General features: G+C 44.7%; 1 long non-coding RNA gene across 1 annotated transcript in view; it reads left to right on the top strand.

Moving 5' to 3' along the window:
• The first annotated feature begins 11186 nt into the window (after positions 1 to 11186).
• LOC134480390 (uncharacterized) overlaps positions 11187 to 20133 on the top strand; it is a 62968-nt gene continuing 54021 nt past the window's right edge. Inside the window, exon 1 of the long non-coding RNA XR_010054816.1 lies at positions 11187 to 11279. This is a non-coding gene — a long non-coding RNA (uncharacterized LOC134480390). The remainder of the gene's footprint in view (positions 11280 to 20133) is intronic.

The raw sequence follows: 20133 nt of genomic DNA, 5'->3' as shown, positions 1-20133 counted from the left end.
TTTGTTTGCACCAGCAGAGGAAAATTAATCAGGGTCTTCCTCTTGCTGAGTCTAAGCCTCCCTATCTTTAAGATCTACAGTTATTTAAAGCAAATAAATGATAATGACGACAAATAGAGGTTGAAAGTGAATCTTTTGCAGGCCTGGGGAGACAGCTCAGCAGTTTTTTTCTGTGCAGGGATGAAGAAGGCCATCCCTTGAGTTGAGCCCCAGAACTCACATTAAAAAAAAAAAGAGGTGGCACACAATCTCAATCCCAGAGCTGGGGAGGAAGGCAGAGACAAGAGGATTGGGTCCTGGGCTCCTAATAGGAATCTCTGCCTGCCTGCCTGTGTCTGTCTGTCTGTCTGTCTCTCTCTCTCTCTCTCTCTGTCTCTCATCTCTCTCAGATATTCCTTCTCCTTCCAGGTATCAGTTACACATAGCTTCTTGGCTAAGGGGTGAGATTTTTTTTTTTTTTTAAGTTCACTCTCTCTTCTCATGCTGACAGTGGGTATATAAACCTCATACTCATGAGTAGTTGGCCATCACAGATCAGACTGACTCCGTGGTTGGTTTTTATAGTGCTTTCATTGTTGTTGTCCTGGTTTGGTTTGGTTTTTAAGACAATGGCCATGAAGTTGCATGGATGTACAAGGAAACTCCAGGACGAGTCAAGGGAGGGGAAAGAACATAATCAAAATATAGTGTATGAAAGTCTCAAAAAAAATTTAAACAAACAAATCCAAGGTGAATAGCTCCCAAGGAACAATACCAAAAAAAAAAAAAAAAAAAAAAAAAAAAAAAAAAAAGCAAACAACAACAAAACCAAAAAACAAACCAAAACAACAAAACAAAAAGAACAGACACTCAGACAACAATAGCAGAACAGAAAAGGGTCAGTTGAACTGGGCAAGACCTAGGGTTGGAGGTAGCAGAGGGATGGGACCAAGAACTGCTGTGTTTTAACACTTTCAAATGATTCATTTCAAGAGTAACAATAGGACAATTCTCAGCTGAGGCAGGAGGCATTAATGTTGAAAAGGACAAAAACTTAACTGAAAGGCTAAGCTTCCCCATAAGACAAGCTGTAGGAAAGATTTGAGGGAAGAGAGGTCCTGGGAGAGATGTGACCCTACTTCTGAGCATGTGTCATCTGCGCTGCTTATTTACCGAGGATTCAGAGACCCGAGCTGCAGTCAAAGGCTTCCTAAAGAGATTAAATGTTTCTGAAAATGATTTCTGACGCAGGAGCACTGGGTCCCTAATGTTAGGGATAGGTCCTGCACCAGGAAGGAGAGATACTGTTTTTTCACCTTTCCCCATCTGTGAAGACCAAGGTCTTTGATGTTTCAAGAACAGGTGTCACCTGCTGTGCTCTGGGGCAGCCGGGGAGGCTCCCTGTGGCCTGAGAAATGGTTTTACAGGACCAGCTCAGTGCCCTCTACCTGAGTGTGTTCACATCACTGCCCAAGGTGATGACCCAATACCAGAAGCTGAGGGCCACCACCTGGAAAAACAAACTCCCTGGGATCCTGTTGATTCCCACCTCCCCACTCCCACCCCTCTATACCCCCCTTCACCCCTTCGGCTATTTGCCACCAATGTGGTGCAGAAGAGTCACTGAGTATAGATGTTGGGTCATGAACAAACGAATAGCATCGTAGAGCTTGAAAGGTTGAGGCAGGTGATCTCTACAAGTTCCAAGGCTAGCTTGGTCTACATAGTGAGTTCCAGGACAGTGGGTACTGCTCAGTGAGATTTGTCTCAAAAAGAAAGAAGGTCTTCACCCTCTCTAGTGAGGTACTTTGAGGCTAAGAAAGACTTCATTCCGGAAGGGTCTCTGGTCACTGGCTTAAGACAATATATTATCATTCTGTCAAGGAGAACCTGAAATTTATTTATTATGTAGAACCCAGAACATACACAGACACACCCACACATGCATACACACACACACACACACACACACACACACACACACACACACTTTAATCTATATCAAAGAATCAAAGACCAGGTATGGTTTTTCAAGCCTGTCATCCTAGCACTTGGGATACAAGTTCAAGACCAGCCTGAACTAAACTGTGTTCGAGGCCAATCAGCCATCAGCCCAGGTTACAGAAAGAATCTGTTTTAAAGGGAAAAGGACAGTTAAAAATGTCTTTTTATGCCAGGCAGTGGTGACACATACCTTTAATTCTAGCACCTGGGAGACAGAGGGTGGTCTGTTTAAATATTTAAAAAGACTACATTAAATATTTAAGAAGACTCATGGCCAGTGTGGTCTGCAGAGAAAGTTCTAGAACACAGAGAAACCCTGTCTTGAAAACAAAAATAAAACAAAAAAAAAATTTTCTTTTTTTAATATTTGTCAGGGTTGTAAGTAGCCTTTGGGTTTATGTTCAGGACAAAATTGAACTTGAGTTATTTGTTCCGGGAAGAATTAAATAACAGGACATATAGGATGAAAGGGTACTACAGACATGCACATAAACATGAACATGCACATAAACATGAACATGCACATGAACATGTATGAAGCAAACAAGGATGGGTGTAGTTGGAGTTTGAATATGAGAGCAAATTTGCTAACTACAGGGGCTTCTCCTTCCCTGTGGCTTAGGATGCAGCTTGCTCCTGACAGCCTAGGAGATAAGGGTGCTGCAAACCCTACAGGATAAAAATGATGTTACTCAGTATGTGTGCACACAGCAGTCCAGGAAAAAACGGAGAATGTGAAAATAAGAACAAATGATAAAAGAACAAGAGGTGTGAAGAAGAAGGAGGAGGAGGAGAAGGAGGAAGAGGAGGGGGGAGGAGGAGGAGGAAGAGGAGGAGAAGAAGAAGAGGAAGAAGAAGAGGAGGAGGAGGAAGAAGAAGAAGAAGAAGAAGAAGAAGAAAAGAAGAAGAAGAAGAAGAAGAAGAAAAGAAGAAGAAGAAGAAGAAGAAGAAGAAGAAGAAGAAGAAGAAGAAGAAGAAGAAGAAGAAGAAGAAAGAAGGTTTCATAGGAAAGAGGATAAAAAAACCAAGGAAAGAAAGTTTTAGCATTGTGGAAAGGGTTGGGGTGGTGACCTGAAAGGATAGTACCCAGAAAGAACTGGATTTGGTGTTTGAGCGCATTGTGATGAAAGATGGGGCTGAAACCTGAGCCTCAAGATAGGATCCGATAAAAGCAACAGAGAACCAAGAACAAACAGAATCTTGAGCAAGGATCAGCATGAACCACAGAGGTCAAGGTCAAACACAAAGAACCCTAAAGCCTCAGGTGTAAAAACCCAGACACAGAGTCCCTGAAGACAGTGTCGGATGCAAGCCGACACAGACAATACTGCCTGGGTCTGAGTCAGCTCTAGGAGGAGTCTGAGCTTAGACTGACCTTGATACCCAGCCAGCCTCTCTCAGAACAGGCACTGTAATTATAGGAGAAATATCTAAAAAAGACTCATTGAGGCAGAAAAATACAGGGACCTCCCATAGACAGGCACTGGCAAAGAGCATCAGCAGACCAAGCACCAGTGTATCAGAGCCATGCTTTCCCAACTCTGGTCCCACATTGGCTAGCTGTGTGAGTCTTACGCCATCCCGGTTCCCCCTCTTTGCCCTTGTAATGACATAATGTAGACCTCTTTCTCAGCCAGCACGCACTAGAGTAGTCAGTGCGCTCGTTTCTAGAAGCTACTTTGATAGGAAAAAAAAGAGAGAAACATTGCTCACACTGTCGGGGACTGAATTAGGCCTCTCCCCAGCCCATCATACATACAACTTCCTGATGACTCCCCAGTGCCAGTTTGACTCTATTTCAGTAGGAACTGGGGATATAATGAGATCGTAGGTCTAATCAAAGAATGGCATCCTTATTAAATGAAGGAAACGCTGCAAACTGCTCTCTAAATACTTACGCTTATTTCCGTAGGCTAGGGCAGCTCACTGCTCTGGTCAGAGAAGTGTCCCTATGCAAAGGTGACAGCTAATGCAGAGACTCTTAAGTGATCAAATTGTTGAGAAGTGATTTTTTGTGTGTATGTGTCCAGCTCTAAGCCAGACATCTCTAATGCCTCCCCCAAGGCTCAGACTGCAGAAGAGAGGGACTAAGTAACAAGTAACATCAGAGCCAGAGAACAGGAAGGAGCACATAACACATAACATGGCTGTGGCATTTATGAAACCAGAGGTGCAGTGGCCACCTGCAGGAGACCTGTGAAGGACAGGAACCAGCAGTGAATGGGGAGGGGCTTATAAAGCCCCCCTTTCCCTGATGAGCTATCGGGAGTTAGAAGTTATTGGGGAAAGAGTGAAGGCCGCATTCATGGGTGGTACAGCCACTGAGCACTGATATGTTGTCCTTGCGCAGGTGACAAACCTTTCATCTGTGCTCCTGCAGGCAACCCTAATAAAATGCAGCAGGCCACATTGAACAAACAAACTCCGTGCTGGTATAGGAGGATGTGTTGGGAATAAGAAGTGATGTGATGGAGGAAGGGAGGAAGGGAGGAAGGGAGGAAGGGAGGAAGGGAGGAAGGGAGGAAGGGAGGAAGGGAGGAAGGGAGGAAGGGAGGAAGGGAGGAAGGGAGGAAGGGATCAGGAACTTTGCCATTTTATTAAAATCAGTATCAGTATGGCTTACTGGTTAGATCCCTGACCGGCAGACATATAAGGAGATCTACAGATGGATAATGAGCATAGCAAACTTCTGGCTTTTTCCTAACCTGAGACAAAGGTCTGTCAGGTGTTTGCTACCACCAGTAGCTTCCCTGATGGCTAACTGGTCCAGACTGGTCAGATATGCTCCCAAGGCCTAGCTGGGATGTATATACCCTAAGTCGTGAGCCTATCAGTTTCCCTTTTCTCATCTAAACCAGCCACCTCTAAATTAGGGAAAGGGGACCCTATTCTAACTCACCAACAACCCTTAAAGGAACCCACCCAACTTTCCAGAGGAGCCAGACTTCAGCTTCCTATGTCCCCTTTCTGCTGCTTAATGGATCTTGCAGGTCTCTCTCTGCCTCTGCACTCCCCCCGCCCCCCCCCCCCCGACACCTTGTGTGTTTCTTCACCTGGAATAAAAGTATGTTTCATCTCTGCCTGTGAAGTTTGAGATTTTTGCCTGCGGCCACCTGTTGAGATCAAAATGCCCTGCCCCTTGCATTTTAACTCTTTGATCAGAAGAGAAAAAGAAATCATCCAGACTCCTAGTTGGCAACATGAAGAAGATAAGAGAAGTAAATAAGGGAAATGATGAAAGTTGATATATATGTGTGTGCGTGTGTATGTGCATGTGTGTGTGTGCATGTGTGTATGTGTGTGCATTCATGTGTGTGTGCATGTACGCACATGTGTGTCATGTGCACGTGTGTGCATGCGTGTGTGTACATGTGCATGTGTGCGTATGTGTGCATGTGTGTGCACGTTCGTGTGTGCGTGCATATGTGCATGTATATGTATGCACATGTGCATGTGTGTCATGTGCACGTGCGTGTGTGTGTATATGCGTGTGTGTATGTGTGTGTAATTATGAAATAATAAATACATTCTTACAGAAGAAAAGGTATGAAGTCAGACATAGTAATACATACCCAAAATCCCATCACCCAGTCAATGTGTGTGGTTTTGCCCACCATTGACTCATTTACTATGTGGTTTTTAGTCTAATCCTGTAAGGTGCTTGTTAGACCTGTTTGAAATCTTTTGGGGAAGGGGTAAGTTTCTCCTCTTGCTGGTGCCCTTTCTTTCTCCTGGCATGAGCCAGCATGAGATTCCTGGGGAAATCCTCATTTCAGGGAGTCCACTGTTGAAGTCTGATAGTCAATGAGAGAAATTAAGAGACACCAGATTCCCTGGAACTAGGGAAAAAAAATCATTAAAAACTGATACATGGGGGCTGAGAACCAAACCCAGGTCCTCTGCAAGAACAGCAAGAGCTCTTAACCGCTGAGCCGTCTCTCCAGCCCTGGTACAAAGTCTCTTTACAACATCTTGATTCCTACCATCTTGGTTACCTCTGAAGGATCATGAGTTCCAAACCAGCCCGGGCCACATAGCCAATCCCTGTCCCAGTAACAAGGAAGGAAATAACCAGCCCTCAGGAAGCTGAAGCAGGAGGATTGATTGAAATTTGGGGTCATCCTTGGCTACTTGGTAAAACCTTGTCTCAAAAACCAAATGATAAAATAAACCACAACCAAAAACATACAAGAAGAAAAGAACTATCAGGTGATTCCTTCCCTGATTCCTAACCTGGTGAAGGCCGTGGTTTTGTGAGGACACAGGAGGAGGTGGTCATGTGTTAGCCAGCAATGGAGAGTCTCACGAAAAACGTCTGGCATCCTAACATTGGACTTCTCCAAAATCTAGACCTAGGAGGAAAGAAATCTGCTGTTTAAATCAGCAAGTCTAGCACTGTCACGGTACTTCAGCTCAAACAGTCAGGTAATGGTACTGATGGGAGTCCCATCCTAATGACCTGAATTTGATCCCTGGGACCTGCGTGATGGAAGGAAAGAATGACTCCTCCAAGTTGTCATTCCACATGTGTGCATAGCGTGCCTGGCACTTGGGTGCACACAAACAGGGGAGCAAAATTAACAAGTAAATGTCATTTAAAAAAAAAATCACACAGTCTACAGTGTTTCCTTAGCTGCGGTGACAGATACTGGAATGATTACGTTTGTAGCATAGAGATGGAGTCCCCAAAACACTCAACTTGTGCCCCACAGTTTAGTTCTGTGCCTAACATAAGCAAGAGTGAGCTGTCTTCAGACCTGTGGATACAGACCCAGGGAGCCCCTCTGTAGCAGAGGTTATATGAGTCATAGCCATCATGGCCTCCCCTTCCCCTGGGGCACGACAGGACTTCTCTATATTGCAAATTTTGTCATTTTTGTGAGATTCAAGCTGACATGTCAGGAAACACTTGTATATAAACTATCTAAAAATACACACAAGAAGCTGGTCACAGTAACTGTCTTTAAGAGAAACTGGAGATAGGATAAAATTAGTTTTCAATATTTCAACTACTTTATGGTTTAAAAATATTATACGCTATACCAAAAAGAAGTTCTACTTTATGGTTATTTCTTATTGGTATGATCTTGACTGCCAGTCAAGTCCAGAAATACCATCTTATTGAAGGAGGAGGAGTCAATTTTGGAAATAAAGATTAAAAGTATTTAAAAAAAAAAGTGAGACAGCAGTTTCTACCATGGGTTCAAATCTGGGAGTCTTTCCGGAAGAAGGATAAGTTTAGAAAGAGGGGAGCGGCTGTCTGGATGAGCCTCAGATGACCTGTTTTCCTGACACTCCAAAAAGCACCTCAGCCTGGGGACCCTTCACCATTTTCATTGTCTTGATCTATTCTGTGCAAGAGTCCATTCCTTTCCGGTGTTTGCCTGTCTCCAGGGAACCTTGAGCTGCACCAGTATATCCTTACTCTACAGCTCAAGGCTGAGGAGTGACGGTGACCAACCAGAAAACCCCTCAGTGAAAGCCAAGGTGCAGTTCCCTCTGAAGAGAAGGGAACCTTGTTCTGTGTGGAAGGAGCAGGGGCTTCAAAACTCCTTTTTTTAAAAAATGTTTTTATTAGCACATATTAATTATACACCACAATGGCTTTCATTCTGACATTTTCATACATGTACAGGATGTATGAGCTGTTACCTTTACCTCTCTTACCCTCTCATGTGCCACTCACTCTTGCTGACCCTGGACTTCTAATTAGCCCTTGTGTGCTTGCATTGTGTGAATGCGTGCATGTGCACCTCCCTCTCTCTCTCTCTCTCTCTCTCTCTCTCTCTCTCTCTCTGTGTGTGTGTGTGTGTGTGTGTGTGTGTGTGTGTGTGTACATGGACAAGTGTTTGCTTACAAGACCTATGGCACCCCACCAGTGGCTATACCACTGAAGAAAATGTCTCCATCCCTCATCCACCTTTGACTGTGTGTAGAGCTTCATGAGTTCCTCCTCAGAAATTCTTCAGACATCGAAACACAATTTGGCCTTTAGCTTAACGTTTGTCAGAAACCATCTGACATGAGTTAAGTGAGTCAGAAAGGAAGCTGTGAACATTAGGAGATTGTGCCTAATTGTTGAGACTACTGAGGACTTGGCAAAGCTTTTCCTCTAGTGCCAAATAGAAATGGCAGTCAGGGGCACACAGAGGCCAGGCTGAATGTTCCTGGCCAAAGGCAGGGGGTTTGTTTTTTGCAGCTCAACTTGAATGAGGCAGCTGGCTAAGACACTAATGAGGAGAAAGGCCCCAGCCTGAACAAAGACAAAAGGTGGCCCTAATCAAGGACCCAACGTGTTTGACCATTTCTGTCCAAAGAATGTTCCTCTTGAGAAAAATGCGTGAGAACGTTCTGCATCTCTGCTTTTAACCTAAAACGTAAAATAAACCCATGGACCAGAACACAGGAACAAATGTACTCAACAATCAGTTGTAGGGGCTGGACTCTAAAACTTATGACAAATCCCTCCATTTTGTCTTTATTTCATTTAAATAGTTGGGTGTTTGTTTGTTTGTTTGTTGTTCTTGGGGGGGGTGAGAAGCTATTGTGTTTTTGATTGTTTAACACAGTCTCCTATTGCCCAGGCTTGTCTGGGAGTTTCATACCCTCCTGGCTTCTTCCCTTGAGTGCTGGCATTACATGTGTGTACCACCATGGCCAACCTCTAAAATGACCTTTTTATTCTAAAATATATTTTGTAAACGATTCGAACAAGTTCAAGAAAAGACAGCCTTTTGCTTGTTTGCTTGCTTTCTTCTTGCTTGCTTTGCAAGTGGTTTACTTCTCCTACTGCCCAGGCTGGACTTGGAGAAACTGAGTGCAGTGCAGTCTACACAGCTATTTTGACCAAGACCCAAACAGAAAACGATGCTCAGACAATGGCTATTTATTTCTCTCAGCATTGAAAATAGAAGCCCAGTATCAAGGTTTGGGCAGGTTTGGTTACTGCTGAAGTCTGCCACCTTAATTTATAGTTGGCTGCCTTTTCACTGTGTCCTTACATGGTATTTCCTTTGCAAATATATCCCAAACATCTGTGGGTCTGAATGTCTTCTTATAAGGGTACCGTCAGAATGGGTAGAAACCCATCCTACAGATTGCATTTTAACTCAATTACCTCTTTCAAGACATTCAACCACAGGGCTGGTAGCCCTCTTGGTGGAGTGCTTGCTTCACATGCACACATCCCTGGGTTTAGTCCATAACTCCACGTAAACCAGGTATGAAAGTGCATGCCTGTTATCCAGAGACTGTGAAGGTAGAGGCAGGAGGATCAGAAATTCATGGTCATCCTTGGTATACCACACATGTGCATGTGCTTGTGTGTGTGTGTGTTTACAGTGATTACAACTGCTCATGTGTGCCAGGTATGAATGTTCATGTACATATGTATGTGGAGCGGTCAAAGGTCAGTCTCAGTGTAGTTGAGTCTCAGTAGCTATCTATAGGCTTAGATTTTTTTTATTTTTATTCTTTAAGATTTATTTATTTCATGTATATGACTACACTGTAGCTGTCTTCAGACACACTGGAAGAGGGCTTCGGATCCCCATTACAGATGGTTGTGAGCCACCGTATGGTTGCTGGGAATTGAACTCAGGACCTCTGGAAGAGCAGTCGGTGTTCTTAACCGCTGAGCCATCTCTCCAGCCCTAGATTTTTTTTTTTAAATCCTACTTTAATAAGGGTTCTTAAATGCTTCAACTACCCTTTTAGCCCACCAACGAAAAATAGTGGAAAAAGATGATTGATAGGACACCGGGATGCGGACCTGTTCAGAGGTAGTTCTTTGGGGGACAATTGCAATCTTTCTTGTCAAGATATCAGCAGTCCAGTCCAAAACATCAACCATGAATCAGTAATGGCAGTCCAGTCCAATCAGCAAACACCAAAGACTGATCAGTAGCTTGATCCAGAAGAAACCACAAGGCTCTGCCAAATTGGCACAAGTCCACGAAAGAGGCAAGAAGCAGCCTGAATGCCACGAGAAGGTCTTTGGCGCATTTCTCTCTGCAATGTCATGAGAGGCAAAGATCAGTGAAGACCAGCAAAGCACTGCAAGGCGAGCCGATGCAGGAGCATCGTTCACTGTCTGTCAGAGACATTTTAAGTTGAGTTCATGACTCACTAGTGGGTTGCAGCTCACAGTTCGAAAAATATATTTGTTCCTTGACAGAGAGTGTCTCTATATAGCCCAGGCTGTCTTTGAACTCTTTCCCCGCTTGCTTTTAGCTTCCTGAATATTGGCATCTGAGTCATGAGACACCGTTCAAGCTTGAAAGCTATTCATTAGCTGGCCTATTGTGCAATGTTCTCGCTATGAGGGCACATCTGCACTGGCTCTGAGAAACCTCATCCCTGGGTTACAAAGGAGACTTTATTCACCTCAACGCCATAATCAGAGTTCCCGGAATGTAAAATAACCTTCCTAGCTATATCACCTCTCAGGGGAATGTGATTCCTGTTCTTTCCCAAAACTGCCTAGAAAAATCCATGTCCCTGGCAAAAGGGGGCAGGAAGTTCAGGATAGTAGCTTCCTCTCCTCAGTCTTCTTCCTGGGTGGTTGTAGCTGTTACTTGGATCATCACTGTGATAAAATACATGATTAAAGCAACTTAAGGAAGGATTTGTTTTAGCTTACAGTTCCTAGGGATGTGGTTCTTCGTGGCAGGAAAAGGTACGAATGCCTGTGCTCAGCTGTCTCCCTCCTTTTTATTTGGTACAGGACCCAGCCCACGGAATGGTACTGCCTACATTTAGAATGGGTCTTCCCACCTCAATTAACCTGATGGAGGTAGTCTCTCATGGACATGGCCCAAGATTTGTTTCTATGGTAATTCTAAATCCTGCCAAGTTGACAATCAAGATGAACCACCACAGTAGCATTGCGCTTGGACATCTTGCTCTCTACTGGACATAGCTCCTCAACCGGCCCGGCAGCTCTCTGATGTCAGCACTGAGTCTCTTAGCCTTCTCCTCTTCTGATGGTAGCTTTGCTACAGTCTTATATCGATGTTGTGGGTTGCCCGATGCTGTTTGTATTCTGATGTTAATTCTGTCTCCTTGAGAGGAGTTGCCCTCCAGAGGGGTTGCAGTCATCACATATTCAGATGATCTCAAATGAACCTTCTCCCCTTTCTAACTGGTCAGTAGAGGCCAGAGCCGGTGATTGGGCAGTGGAAGGGAAAGGGGGGATGAGAGGTCTGGGAGAGTGAGGGAGGAGAAGGAGAGAGGACGGAAGAAGAGGAGGAAGAAGTCATGAAGGACCAGAACCACATGGCCAGGAGAAACTGCAGGTAACAAGGGGTCTTATAGGTTAGGATAACACTAGATCTGCCCAATCTGGGCTTATAATGATAAGAACTGGATTGTGTGCTTTTTATACGAGCTTATTGGGGTTGGAAATTACTATAACACACAGATGGCTCTGGAGACCCTTGCTCCTGGGGCTTTGCCTGCTCACTGCAAACCAATGCTCAGTCTGAGTGTTTCTGGCTTGTCACTGCAGCATCGTGTGCTGACAGAGCTGTACGGAAGGGAGGTATTGACGAGTGAGGGGTCCTCCATCCAAATGTCTGGGGCTGAGTCTCAGAGCAGTGAGAGTTCCTTCTGGCTTGAGAACTCACTCTGTTTTCCCAGAACAAGTTCCTCAGTAGTCTTCCTGTATTGCTCCCTCCCTGGAGGTGGTCGTGGAGGAAGGAGGAATGTTGCCTTAAATGCACCCCCAGCACTGTCTTTACAGTTTCTTCTTATGAAACAGATATAGATGGGAAACAGTGGTTGCAGGCTATGTAATTATAATAAGTGTGTTGTGAAACACACTCTTGGACTGGAGCTTGTAGTTCACGGGTAAATGACTAACTCAAGGTTCCATGTACAGTACTGAAAAACAAACAGAGAAGAAACCTCACCCCCAATTGCAGTCAGCTCTCCTCACACTGACATCATCGTGGTTTTCTTGTTTCCTCTTGAACTGTCAGCAAAAGGCAAGAGGCTTTGGTAATTAATGTGCATCGGCAAGGAAGGGATTAATATTCTTAGTTCATTTCCATCTATCTACAAAGCAGGTGCTTCAAAGGATACTCAGTGATTCTGTGTAGGGAATTTTAATGCATTAACCTGGGTAATGAGTTAAAATATCTCAGGAGTCGAGGCTCTACTTTTTATTCTGATTCCTTACGTTAGTGATAGATGTATTTGTTTAGAAATATCAGAATATCTTAGTGTAGTGACACAAGCAAATAGGGCACTGGTTTTCTTCCACAGGAAGGAGTGTAAGGGGAAGAGGCTCTTGGTTGGGTGAAGCCACCACTTGGTGATGTCAACATGGGCTCTCTTTGCGTTTTCCTCCTGCTGTGAAGATATCTTCTTCCACTCTTAGCGTCACTTCTTCATTTTAGACAAAATAAAGGGGACAGTAGCTTCCTATTACTTCAGTCCCCGCTATGGAAAAGCAATACTCACCCAACTGGCCTGGCAGAGAATTTCCCCAGAATCTGAGGTTCTCACAGGCTCATCTGTTCACCACTGAGTAGAACGGAGGTGTGGAAAGACAGAAAAGAGAGAATGAATAGTAAGTAGGCCATTGCGAGGGACAGCCAGATTTCTTCAGTCAGGGGCATTCATGCTAGCCTAAAACTCTTCAGGGCAGAGGAACAGCTTGTCCCATGCCTGGCAGCTCTAGAAAGATGTTTTTGTTTGGACCCAGATTCAGCCCCCCTTCGGACTGGTCCCTGTTGCTACTGGTTGTGCCACGTGGCAGCTTTGCACATGAATTTGTTTACTTCTTGCTAAGAGATGTACAAATATTTGAAGACGTCCACCACAGCTCCTATGACTCTTAAACATAAGAAGGACCCCCAGTTGGGTCCTTGTTGTGTTCTTTCCTTTTGATTTATTCCTGGATGTTTGGTGAATGACGTACCAACTAGGCTTCAGGGTTCCAGGTAACACCTCTGGTCAACAGGTATGATGCAAAATTGGATAAACCAGATGCTGATCAACGTTTCAAGAGGATGCTGACTTGTTAGATGAGTTTGGCATTGCCTTTCATGCATCTTATACAGGAGATCTTGCTTCTAGAGGCAGGAACTCTTGTCTATGTCTTTATCATTCTCTACTTATGTACTTGATCTAGGTACTTCGTTGCAGAAATTTATCGACTACACTCACACACACACACACACACACACACCTATATAACATGTATGCATGTGTGTATGTGTGTATGTATGTATGTGTGTGTGTATTATGTATTTTGAGGCAGGATCTCTACAGTGCTCTGGCTAGCCTGGCTGGCCTGAAATTCCCAGAGATCCACTTGTCTCTGTCTCTCAAGTTCCCGAGATTCTGTCTCCTGAGATTTAAAGGCATGTGCCACCATGCCTGGCTTTTCAGAAGATTTCACTATGTAGCCTTGGCTGGCCTAGAACCCAATATGTAGACCAGGCTAAACTCATCATGGCCTGCCTACCTCTGCCTCCCGGGTCCTGGGATTAAAGCCTGTGCCAGCACGACACATTTCATCTTTGAGACAGAGTTTTACGTATCTCTGGGTGGCCTTAAAATCCATATGTAGCCAGAGATGAGCTAACGTCCCGATTCTCCTGCCTCTACCTCCAACAGATGGAATTCTGTATATGGGCCATCGACTTTTAGCAGTATATTCTATATTGCTAGGCTTGACTTATATGTCTAGTTTACCGAATACTTTTCTGATTATTTACTTATCTCCAAGTTTTTAGTATTTCTTTGTGGAGGGGAACATTTGGCACAGCATTTGGATGGAAATAGGTTCTGGGGGGTTGGACTTGAGTCAGCAGGCATGGTAGCGAGCTGAGTCACCTGTTGATTCATCTTACTGGCCCTATTTTTGGAGTTTTATTTCTATTTTCCAAAGAGTGAGTTATTCCTTCAAAGTTGACAGTATCTGCAAATGTGACTAATCTATGTTCTTTATAACTCTGTATAAATTGTCATGTTTCATCACTGATATTGCTGATTGGTTTGACTTTATGAGACAGAGTGTCCTTATATTGCTCTGGTTGACCAAGAACTTTTTTTTCTTTTTTTCTTTTTTTCTTTTTTCTTTTTTGTAGCCCAGGCGAACCCTGACCTCATAATCCCCCAGCTTCTGCTTCCACAGTACTGGTTTTACCACCACGCCCAGAGTCAGCAAATACTTTTAATAAGAGAGTCTTTATAAAGTGAAGGTGGCTGGTTTGTCATTAAGTACATCAGCAGTGGATAAATCTGCCTTGTAACCATTGAACTCTCACTCTCACTCCACCCGGGTCCTAGGACACCGTGGGACTCTCTTTCGACCCATTTGTAAAAATTCAGACGAGGAAAAGTGAGCTGTATGTATATGGCGATCACATCTCTAATCTCAGTGCTTGGGAAGCTAAGGGCCATATAGGTGTGTGTGTGTGTGTGTGTGTGTGTGTGTGTGTGTGTGTGTGTGTGTGTGGTGGGGCGGGTGGGAAGGCCCGTCTCATCCCTGCTGCCAATCTACTGTCTCAGCAGACACCGAAACAAGGGGATTTTGAATTTGAGGTTAGTTTGAACTTTATAGTGAGCTCCAGGACAGCCTGGGCTAGCTAGCAAGTCCCTGTTTACTGTGTGTTCTTTAAGGAGAGATAGGGGGAGAGATGGGAGAGGAGGAGGGAAAGAAGGAGGGAGGGGAAGAGAGAGAGAGAGAGAGAGAGAGAGAGAGAGAGAGAGAGAGAGAGAGAGACTCTGTGTTCTTCGAATTAATGCTTTTTGTGACCCTGCTGCCCTTCTAACAGTAAACTCAGACTAAAATTTAGAGCTGGAGCCCACAAATAGTTACGAAATTGCACATTAAACTGGGGTTAGCAAAAAAGCAGAGATTATGTATAATTGAAGTGATCTTTAAAGATGTCCCCATGACTCACAAAGTACACCAGTGATGGTGTGCCACGGGCAATCTTTTGTCTTGTTTGTTCTGATCTCTTTTGTTTATTGAGACAAGGTCTCTCCAGCCCTGTCTGGCCTGGAGTTGCTATGAAGACCAGTCTGGCCTCAAACTTTCAACCTTGCATCAATCCTCCTGCCTTTTTACGTCCCTCGTGATGATTACAGGCTTGAGCTATTGAGCTCAGCAACAGCAGTAATGGTTTAAACCCTTTAGTCAGTGGTCAAAGAAAATCACTAGGTAAAGGTTCAAATAGCTGTGTGTTGCTAAATATTTAAAGTATTTCGTGAAACCTCTAGAAGTGAATGACACAAAAGTGAAGAATTACAAAACACTCCTGCCTTTTGTTACAACTGATTTATTTTGGCTTAGTTTTAATCCTAGTCTCTCTTAATTTCCTAATTCTATTTATTGTTATTATCGTGTAGTGTGGGTGTGTGTGTGCATGTGTGTGTGTGTGTGTGTGTGTGGTATGTGTGTGTGGTGTGGTGTGTGTGTGTGTGGTGTGTGTGTGTGTGGTGTGTGTGTGTGTGTGTGTGGTGTGTGGTGTGTGTGTGTGTGGTGTGTGTGCGTGTGTGTGTGTGTGTGGTGTGGTGTGTGTGTGTGTGTGTGATGTGTGGTGTGTGTGTGTGTGTGGTGTGTGTGTGTGGTGTGTATGAGTGTGTGTGTGTGTGTGTGGTGTGTGGTGTGTGTGTGTGTGGTGTGTGTGTGTGTGCGTGTGCGTGTGTGTGTGTGTGGTGTGTGGTGTGTGTGTGTGTGTGTGTGGTGTGGTGTGTGTGTGTGCGTGTGCGTGTGTGTGTGTGGTGTGTGGTGTGTGTGTGTGTGTGGTGTGGTGTGTGTGTGTGCGTGTGTGTGTGTGTGGTGTAGTGTGTGTGTGTGTGTGTGGTGTGTGGTGTGTGTGTGGTGTGTGTGTGTCTGTGTGTGTGGTGTGTGGTGTGTGTGTGTGGTGTGTGGTGTGGTGTGTGTGTGTATGTGTGTGTGTGTGTGTGTGTGTGTGCATGAACAAGTTTGGAGTTAGTTCTTGCCTTCTGTCTTTTATATGGACTTGATGTTCCTTTAAAACGCATGGCTCCAGCCACATGGCTGGCTTTTCTGTATGTCTCTACACAGCAGCACTCTTTCTTTGTGACTCTGTCCCTGTATCTAAATCTCTTCCTTTTATAAATATGTCTGTCATCCTTAGATTGAGACTCAACTCCAGTGACTTCCTTTTTAAAAGGCCACCTCTGTAGAAATCCTGTTTCCAAGTAGTCTCATCCTGAGATACTGTGTGCTAAGATTTCCTGAGAGACACAGCTTGGCTCACATCATTGGGTTTGAACAAAGATTATGTGGCCATTCTAAGATGACAGAGAACAAGAATAATGGCCACAAAAGCCAACATCAGGTTGGAGTGAGGCTAGGACAGAAGAGGGAAATGGCAAGGAAGGGTTTTTCCATATCCACTTTTTACCAGCGAACACTGCATTTGAGAATGCTGGATGCACACAGTAGTAGCAGCAGCAGTAAGAAGGCCGTAAAATCTTGTTATGCTAGCTGTTTCGCTCTCTTTTAATTTTTTTTAATATTTATTTGTTTGTTTGTTTATTAAGACAGGGTTTCTCCATGGATCCCTGGCTGACCTGGAATTAACTGTGTAGACCAGGCTGGCCTTAAACTCAGAGGTCTGCCTGCCTCTGCCTCCCAAGTGCTGGGATTAGAGCCCTTCCATCATCCAGCTGCTATGTTTAGTCCTTTAACACTTAAGAAGCCAGTCGTGGTAGCTCATGTCTGCAATCCCTGCCCTTGAGTTCTGAGACATGCATCATATCTGGCATACTGAGGTATTCACCACTCCCTGGGCTACAGAGTGAGTTCCAAGTTAGCCTAAGCTATAGGGTAAGATCCTGTCTGAGAAAACAGAAATGAAACAAACAAAACCATATGCAGGCTTTATGTGTCCCATCCCTTTATGCGCCGCTGTGGCTCCTAGACACCAGAATACACAGCAGAGAGGGCTCTCTCAATTCTAAATCTCAGCACAGCTTAACACTGGCTTCTGGCCAGTGTTTCCTACGAAATGAATCACAGCCCAGAAGAGTTGACACAGAATGAGCAGCTACACCACACTCAATAAATATTAGCTATTGTCCTTCTTGCTATTGACTCTTGACTCCCCCAAAGCTAATTTTGTTAGATTTGTTGTAGCAAAGAATAATAAACACCTTGGGCTGGGGATACAAGTCAGTGGCAAAGCTCTTGCCTAATATGCATAAAGGTTCCTTTTCCTGCAGGGGGAAAGGAAAAGAAGAAAGAGAGAAAGGAATGAAGGAACAACAGACCCTTGGGGAATAACCGATAATGAATTAGAAGGGAGATTTCAACGAAGGTCACCGAGATTCGGTTAGACTAGTGTTTCTCAACCCTTTGAAATGGGGAGGAGAACAACCCTTTCACAGGGGTCACCCAAGACCATCAGAAAATACAGACATTTACGATATGATTCCTAACCGTAGTAAAATTACAATTATGAAGTAGCAGCAGAAATAAGTTTACGGTTGGGGGCCACCACAACACGAGAAACTGTGTTAAAGGGTCCCAGTCTTAGAGTGGCTGTGAACCTCCGGGTTACACTCGTGGCCACAGGCAGATTGTCATTCTTTAACATAAATTCAGAGGTTTAAATTATTTTATATATGTATGTATAGGAGTCGATATGTGAGTGCAAAGCTAAGGAGCCCAGAAGGGGTCATTGGGTCCACTGGAGCTCGAGTTACAGGAAGTTTATGGTTGTCATTGTGGATGTTGGGAACTGAACTCTGGTCGTCTGCAAGAGCAGCCAGTGCTGTTAACTCCTGAGGCCATCTCGCTAGCCTCCATAGGCTGACTTTTCAAAGAGTGAGTCAGTAACACTGGGCCCTGTTCATGACATAACTGAGGAGAAACGCTGGGCACAGTGGGACAAAGGTTACCCAGATTAAGCTGTTTTCTGACAGGTCAGCTCTTTCCTCGGGTAAGCGAGTCATTTCCTGATGAGGAACAAACTTTTCTTGGATAGAGCTTGGAGGAAGCTCTTGGAGCAAACTATTGCTGTGTGCTCAGTTTCTTGGGCAATAATTTCATGAATACTAATAGATACGTCATCATTTCTCGTGGCCCATATGTTCTTGAGCACCACCTGAATTTCTCTAAGTGACGTGTACGGCTGAGAGACTGAGCCAAGTGAGGTGATGGGTGAAACAGCACACGGAAGTAGGGAGGCTGGGTTCTGTGATGAAGGTGTACAGAGAGCAGCTCAGAACCTCAGAGTATTTATTTCATATCACCAAGGGTTAGCTAATCTCTGTGGAAAGTCTCTAGAGGGAGCAGTCACCGGTTGCTGGCATCTGTGAGGACGGGAGAGCCTCAGTTGATACATTCTGAGCGCACTGCTTTTAGCTAAAGGTTAAAAGCGTCTTGGCAACAGTACTTGGACTGCAGTAAGGTTTTGCCATTCTGAGCACGACCTAGGGAAGGCTGTGCTTCCCATGGGTCTGAGACACTGGGATCTTCAACATGGCTGTACCCATGCCAATAATACACATTCACTCAGGATTCCATCTGCTCCCCGCATTTAGAAATACAAACTTGGTGCTGGGGAGATGGCTCAGCGGTTAAGAGCACTGACTGCTCTTCCAGAGGTCCTGAGTTCAGTTGCCAGCAACCTCATGGCTCACAACCATCTGTAATAGGATCTGATGCCCTCTTCTAGTGTGTCTGAAGACAGCTACAGTGTACTTATATATAAAACATAAATAACTATTTTTATAAAAAGGAAATATAAATTTAATCTTTTAAAAAATATTTTTAGATTTATTTATTTATGTGGGTTGGTGCCTCACCCACATGTATGTCTGTGCATGTTTGTGCCTGTGGAGGTCAGACAGGGGTATCGGATCCCCTGGAGCTGCCATGTAGATGTGGAAATCAAACTCCATCCTCTTCAAGAACAAGTGCTCTTAACTGCTGACCCATCTCCCTAGCCCCTAAGTTCTGTTATCTTTAAGGACTGTAGTGGTAGGTTTGCCTTCAAGAACTGTGTTCGGTAGACGGGAAGATCGGTTTTGTTTAAAAGTTGCAGCTTTCTTCTTACTGCTGCGCGGCCTGGTCTAAGATGGCAGGCCTCTGAAGCCCTTCTTAAAGGCACAGTAGAAGAGCCATTGATTAAAACTCAAGAGAACAGCTAAAATGGTAGCTCAGCTCTCGGGAAGCTGAAGCAGGAGGATTGCCTTGAGTGAGCTTGAGACTAATTGGGATTAACAAAAGATAGCCTCAAAAAAGCAAAATGTAATATTTACCCCAAAGAAGAAGGTCAAGAGTAGCAGTTGCTGAGAATGGACCCAAGACTGGTCCTGCTCCGCGTAACCTGAACCCTCTGCCTCCTGCCAGTGCCTACGCTGTGGCTCTAATTCATGTCAGCCACTAAATACCCTATTCCAGCTGAGTGTAATGCCCCAATGTAAGGCTCTCAGGCCACCTGGAGGGTCCCCCTTTTGACTTCTGTCAAGGGTCGATCATATATTATTTCTGTCCCATTTCAGTAACTCCAGTTTACTTCCCGGGTGTCTGAGGAAGTAGGTGATGTGCTTACCTGACAGGGAAGAAGTCCTGGGACAGTTCCCAGCAGTGCATAGGCGGAAGCACAGTATGACTTGTTTGTAATTCCCGTACCCCAGAGGCGGAGGCAGGAGGATCAGAAGTTCAGATTCGATGTATCATTCTTAATTATGCCAAATTTGAGGTCACATTGGGTTACATGAGACTGAGTCACAAAACATGGGGTTACAGGGAGAGGGCTCAGTGGGTACTAGCATTTGCTGAGCAAGCCCAACAACCAGAATTCAACCCAGAGAGTCTGGGTTAAAAAGCCAGATTTGGTGGACGGCAGCAATCACAGCTCTTTCATGGCAGGTTGGGAGGCAGAGAGGGAAGAATCCGCCAGAAGCCTGGGGGGGAGGGGTGGCAGGTAGCCTGAAGTTCACTGTGAAGCACTGACAAAAAGCAACAGGGATCCTGGCTCAGTAAACAACTCCTCGAAGCTATCTTGACCTCCACACGTGCACCATGGCACATTGACGCCGGCACACGGGCACCCCCACCTCCACCCCCTAATCACTTCTCTTTTCCGGCTTCAGAATTCCTTTTGACACTTTACCAACCAAACTAGGTGCACACTGACATGTCCGTTGGTATCA

Source organism: Rattus norvegicus, chromosome 9 (assembly GCF_036323735.1).
Source record: "Rattus norvegicus strain BN/NHsdMcwi chromosome 9, GRCr8, whole genome shotgun sequence".
Lineage (NCBI taxonomy): Eukaryota > Metazoa > Chordata > Mammalia > Rodentia > Muridae > Rattus > Rattus norvegicus.
This window is presented reverse-complemented; position numbering and strand designations above follow the sequence as displayed.